Raw genomic sequence first — 6,039 nt, 5'->3', positions numbered from 1 at the left:
CAAGAATCATCAAGCATGCAACCGAAACCCCCGCACCCCTCCAACCCACCTCCCAGACCTTTACAGTCATGCAGTGAAAGGAACGGCAGGCTTCATGGCTGAGGACACTCCACACCTCCTCCATCACTCCTTTCAGCTGCTCACATCTGGCAGCCGCTTCCCTGCACCTCTGGCCAAAAAGAGACTCTTTCATTCGCACTGCAATACCCAATGAAGAGACGTCACCACGTTTCAATGCAGCTTTTCTCACCTGCTCTTATTTATTCATGGATTGTTTGTTTCAATATAATTGTATGTGAATTGGGTGTATGCTTGTTAGCCACCAAGACAATGTTATATCACTATATGTGATAAAATAGTCCTCTGTCCGCCTTCTACATCCTTCTTTCCAAACTCATCATCCACTCTGTGCTGCTTTTGTTCTCTTCATGTGTGTAAAGCTCACTCTCCGGCCTCGTGCTGTTCGCTCCCTCTGCTGCGTGGACGTGAACTTGGAATGAACGAGCCCGAGACGTTTGAAAATAACGTTTTTAAATTTGAGTTTCAAAGTTTATTCTTGACCTCTTGGAAACAGTTCATTTAAAGCCGTTCTGGAGCAAGTTCATGATTCACTCTGGAAATATAAATTCAAAAATGTTTGAGTCATGCGTGTACAATTAGTACGAAATTCACATTGAACGGATATATATGGCAATAAATGAACAAAAACGCTCCAGTCTCAGGGGACACATGTCCGGGGTCAGTTGGACAGCTCATCATTCGTGTGTGTGTGTGTGTGTGTGTGTGTGTGTGTGTGTGTGTGTGTGTGTGTGTGATCTAATTCCACTCGAGTTGAGTCAGTCAGCAATAACGTTTTGATTTATGCATGTGCGTGTCAGAGTTGGATAGAGAGCATGAAAAAGACAACAACAAAGTTGGAGTTGGCGTGCGTTAACATGCAGCTGTCTGCTGCCTGTGCACAGCGTGTGTGTGTGTGTGTGTGTGTGTGTGTGTGTGTGTGTCTCGGATGACTCAGGCCTCCTCCCATCCGTCCAAACAGTCCAGTGAAGTCCTCGTGTCGGGGCGGCTCCGCAGCGTTCAGTCTCATCGTGTTTGTGCTTTCAGGTATGAACTGTAATCGCCTCCCTTACAAACATCAGGCCTCCGATGCTGACTTTGGTCTAAATCGAGACAAACAATGACGTTCAGATCAAATCAGGACGAACAAGCTGAAACAGATCGACAGAAGAAGTAGAAACAACAGTGGTTTCAATGCTCCTGGTTCCGTTCCGCCGCGTTGTTAGCTGGACTCAACCCAACCGGACCTGAACCGTATGGTCGATGGTTTCTGGTCCATCTTGCCTCTTCAGGTCTGACTTAACCTGACTTCTCTCTGGGCAGCATCTCCCTCTTCAGACAGAGCAAACTGCCAAAGAAGTCACTCACACCGACATCTTTTGAGGAAAAGGAAAACCTGTACAAACGTCCAGCTGAGGGCATTTACATTGTACAAACAATTTATGTTCGACTCATGCAGCTGCACTTAAAAGCAAATAAAGCAGCTTTTCCTTTGATGTCGAGGCTTTTGGGCTGAGTTTACAGCGGCGGGGCTCCAGTGACTCATGTTGTCCTCACTGGCAGCATCACGGCTCATTCTTAAATCCTCAACTGGCAGCACTGGTTGGGTTCAGTCTTCCTCTGTGAAGAAACACATGGTCCTCTCTGGTGTCTATTAGCAGGGGCCCATTTTAAAACGTCAACTCGGAGCCCGAGAGTGGCGGTGGCTTCATTCGACGGAGGAGATCCCAGCGCTGATCAAGTGTACCGCTGAATGTAAATCACAGGGTGGAGATGACAGGTTGTGTAAGAGCTTCCTGTTTCACCAGCAGCCTGAGATCAGGACGACCTGACCGGAACCTGAGGTGGAAGTACCATGTGTGAGGTCAGCTGTTTGGTTCAGTGTGATAAGTAGACAAAGTCATAGCGAATAAAAACATAATTTAAACAGATAATGAATCAACATCGGACCTTTTTGACATTTTAAATGTTCATTTTAGTTTTTTCCCCCACATCTACCGAAACTAAAGCTCTTTGTTTAACAGTACTACACCCAGAGAAGGAACATGTTTGGTGCCTAAACTGCACCCTGGTTCCTCCGGTTGAAGCGCAGTATAGAGTTGAGTTCCTATGAGGTTCCTGGAAGTTCCTTTTGTGGTTTCCCGGAGACAAGACCAGGGAGTTACTTTGCACAGCGGGCTGACGAATCGTCTTTTGCACGGATCAAACTAGATACAACATGTTGATCAATGAGCTTTAAAAGTGCTTTTTTTGACCTTTGAACAGTGCCAGGCTAGCTGTTTCCCCCTGTTTCCATTGTCAATGCTAAGCTAAGCTAACATGCTGCTGGTAGCAGCTTCATATTTGGCATACAGAGATGACAGCGGTGTCGGCCTTCTCATCTAACTCTCAGCAAGAAAGTAATGAAGCATATTTCCAAAGAATGCTGGACTATTCTTTCAACCGCGACCGATAACAGCTGCTCACAGGAACGAAATGCTGCAGCAGCTTCTGTGTCTGGCTTCATTTTACTCCTCTGAAGCTTTGCCATTTGTTGAAAGTTTGGTAATCAAAAGCTTGAACTAGGACCATGCGCTCGATCAGCTGCACGAGCTGCGAATCACACGGTGCTCAAAGATTCATCTGAGTTCACATTTAGGTTCATGTCGCGCTTCATCTTTGCAACATAAGTCTGTTTGCATGAAAAAGATCCCATGAAAAGTAATAAGAAGATGTTTTTAAAGACGTTGTAGCCGAAGTGTAGTACACACTACACCAGGGAAGGAAGCCAACTTATGTATTCCACATACTCTGTATGCTTTTATGTTCTTTAGTCTCTAAACAGCGACAGCATAATACTGTTTGTAGTCCATGTTTCTATTTTAACAGTTATTCGAACCTTTTTCATTGTTTGTCCACGCATTAAGTGTCAATATTGTTTCACCTTTTAACTTTAATCTTACATTGTTTTTAGGTTTGTTTTGTAAACATCTGCCTCTTGGGACTACAGATGAAAAATAGCCTTTTGGCTTTAACTCTGTGCACTGTCCCGTTCAAATAAACCAGTAAATACATCAAATAAGTGATGTGTTATGATGATAGTACTTTTGTAAATGTGGACATTTTGTCGTGTATTATTTATGTAGTAATGCATCTAATAAAAAGTACCAGCAATAACAGAATATTGAGTTAAACGTTCGCTGACATGCTCACATCAACTCAAACCTCCTCTGCGGAGCTTCCAGAGCTTCTTTCCGAGGACGGGCAGCCGATGAGCAACTGACAGCTGCTCGCTCCAGAAGAGCCATGACCGGTGGCGCTCTGAGCTTTTGGATCAAGCTCTTTGGCTGAGCCTGAAGTGACCCACTGTCTCTGTTATCTGTGAAGAGATCCTAAAACCGTCTCAGCGTCATTTGAGAAAGTGATACAAACGTTTGCAGAGCAGCATGAAAGTGCTTCAGAAGTTCAGAGCGGTTTGTCAGCAGAAATCAAGCTGTTGATGCGCGTCTGACAGGAACCAGCGCTTCATCGATGCATTCGGCAGATGATGTGATGTCAGTGTTGTCTGTCCAAAATATGTTTCTCATTTCACTTGATTCATTCTCAGCTGCAAAACGTTCGTGTATTTCCACAGCGAAAAGAGTTGATTTTCAAAACTTGCAAATCCAATTAGAACATCTTCACATCTGTAAACAACACAGACTCAAAGGAAAGTCACTGAAGGACGTGAACGTTTCCTGGAGGAGCTTGAACACAACTCTCTCACCCCACTAACATTTAAGCACCACCTCGGGTTCAAGCCCGCTTTATTTCTGTACGATTGACCGAATTCAGTGCAACGGAAGCTAAACTGTGTTTAAAGATCTCTGTGATGTTTTCTGATCTGAGGAAACATCTGGACGAGACGTCACCCTCAGGAATGAATGACTGACGGTTATTTCGGCGAGTTCCTCTCGAAGGCCTCAGCGGTCCACACAAACTGAACTTGATGTTGGAAATATTTCTGTGGATATTTGAACGGCGCTGACTAACAGCTGGAGAAGAACAGATGTGACATAATGAAGTGAAGGCAGTGTGTAGACAGTAACGCTGCCCTTTTATAACTCGCTCTGTGCTTTGGGTCACACTCTCACTTTGGTCTCAAAAGTTTGGTTCATGTGAAGTTGCTTTATCATGTTCGTCACAGTCTGATGAAAATAAAACATGAACTTAAAAGTGCAAAGTCTTTTCCACTGCAGATGTTTTGACTTTACAATTCCTCCAGAAGAGATTTAGTTTAACCCTGAAACCAGAACACGCTTCCCCACATCGGAAGTGGAAATCTTTTAATTCTTTACAACAAATGTATGAACGCGGGTTTCTTTCAGGTCAGTTCATTCATTTGAACTTTGCCTTCTTCACTACCCATCATGCTCATGAACAGCTCCACTCCACCACCTTCTGTGTCGAATATACAAGATCCCAGATTGCAACGTGGCCAGAAGTGCAACATATCAGAGAGAGAGCAGGTAAACAATGACGTGATCGAGTTGAGCACAAACAAATAAAGATGTAAAAATCAGAGTTCATCTGGAGTTCATCTGAGAGCTCATCTGGAGAGTTCATCTGAGAGCTCATCTGGAGAGCTCATCTGGAGAGTTCATCTGAGAGCTCATCTGAGAGCTCATCTGGAGAGTTCATCTGAGAGCTCATCTGAGAGCTCATCTGGAGAGCTCATCTGGAGAGTTCATCTGAGAGCTCATCTGGAGAGCTCATCTGGAGAGCTCATCTGAGAGCTCATCTAGAGAGTTCATCTGGAGAGTTCATCTGAGAGTTCATCTGGAGAGCTCATCTGGAGAGTTCATCTGAGAGCTCATCTAGAGAGTTCATCTGAGAGCTCATCTGGAGAGTTCATCTGAGAGCTCATCTGGAGAGCTCATCTGGAGAGCTCATCTGGAGAGCTCATCTGAGAGCTCATCTGAGAGCTCATCTAGAGAGTTCATCTGGAGAGTTCATCTGAGAGTTCATCTGGAGAGTTCATCTGAGAGTTCATCTGGAGAGTTCATCTGAGAGTTCATCTGGAGAGTTCATCTGAGAGTTCATCTGGAGAGTTCATCTGAGAGCTCATCTGGAGAGTTCATCTGAGAGTTCATCTGGAGAGCTCATCTGAGAGCTCATCTGAGAGCTCATCTAGAGAGTTCATCTGAGAGTTCATCTGGAGAGTTCATCTGAGAGCTCATCTGGAGAGTTCATCTGAGAGCTCATCTGGAGAGTTCATCTGAGAGTTCATCTGGAGAGTTCATCTGAGAGCTCATCTGGAGAGTTCATCTGAGAGTTCATCTGGAGAGTTCATCTGAGAGTTCATCTGGAGAGTTCATCTGAGAGTTCATCTGGAGAGTTCATCTGAGAGTTCATCTAGAGAGTTCATCTGAGAGCTCATCTGGAGAGTTCATCTGAGAGCTCATCTGGAGAGTTCATCTGAGAGCTCATCTGGAGAGCTCATCTGGAGGGCTCATCTGAGAGCTCATCTGGAGAGTTCATCTGAGAGCTCATCAGGAGAGCTCATCTGGAGGGCTCATCTGAGAGCTCATCAGGAGAGCTCATCTGGAGAGTTCATCTGGAGAGTTCATCTGGAGAGTTCATCTGGAGAGCTCATCTGGAGAGCCTCCACCCGATGAGGAAGAGCACGAGGAATGGACAAACCTCCTGAGAGATGAAGTACTGTGTGGGAGAAGATTTACAACATGTGGAAACAGTGATGCCAGGAGAACGCACGCAGACCTGCTCCTCACTGAAGGAACCAAACCCTCAACCCTATTCAACACTACCCATATTACTGCTGAGAGTCAGTTATATTCAGGACTTTTCTTTAGGTTCAGTCAAGTTTGCATTTACCGTTTATTCATCACAGGTGCGTCCTATGAAGTCCTTTTTGTGTTTTTGTCTCAACCCAAATATGTGCAAATATCACCAAATCATAATTAAACAATGGGCTCAGAATTTGAAATGAGAAACATCTGCTCT

The sequence above is a fragment of the Melanostigma gelatinosum genome, assembly GCF_949748355.1.
Source record: "Melanostigma gelatinosum genome assembly, chromosome: 21".
Classification (NCBI taxonomy): Eukaryota; Metazoa; Chordata; class Actinopteri; order Perciformes; family Zoarcidae; genus Melanostigma; species Melanostigma gelatinosum.
The sequence above is the reverse complement of the archived record's forward strand: the minus strand, read 5'-3'. Positions refer to the sequence as shown.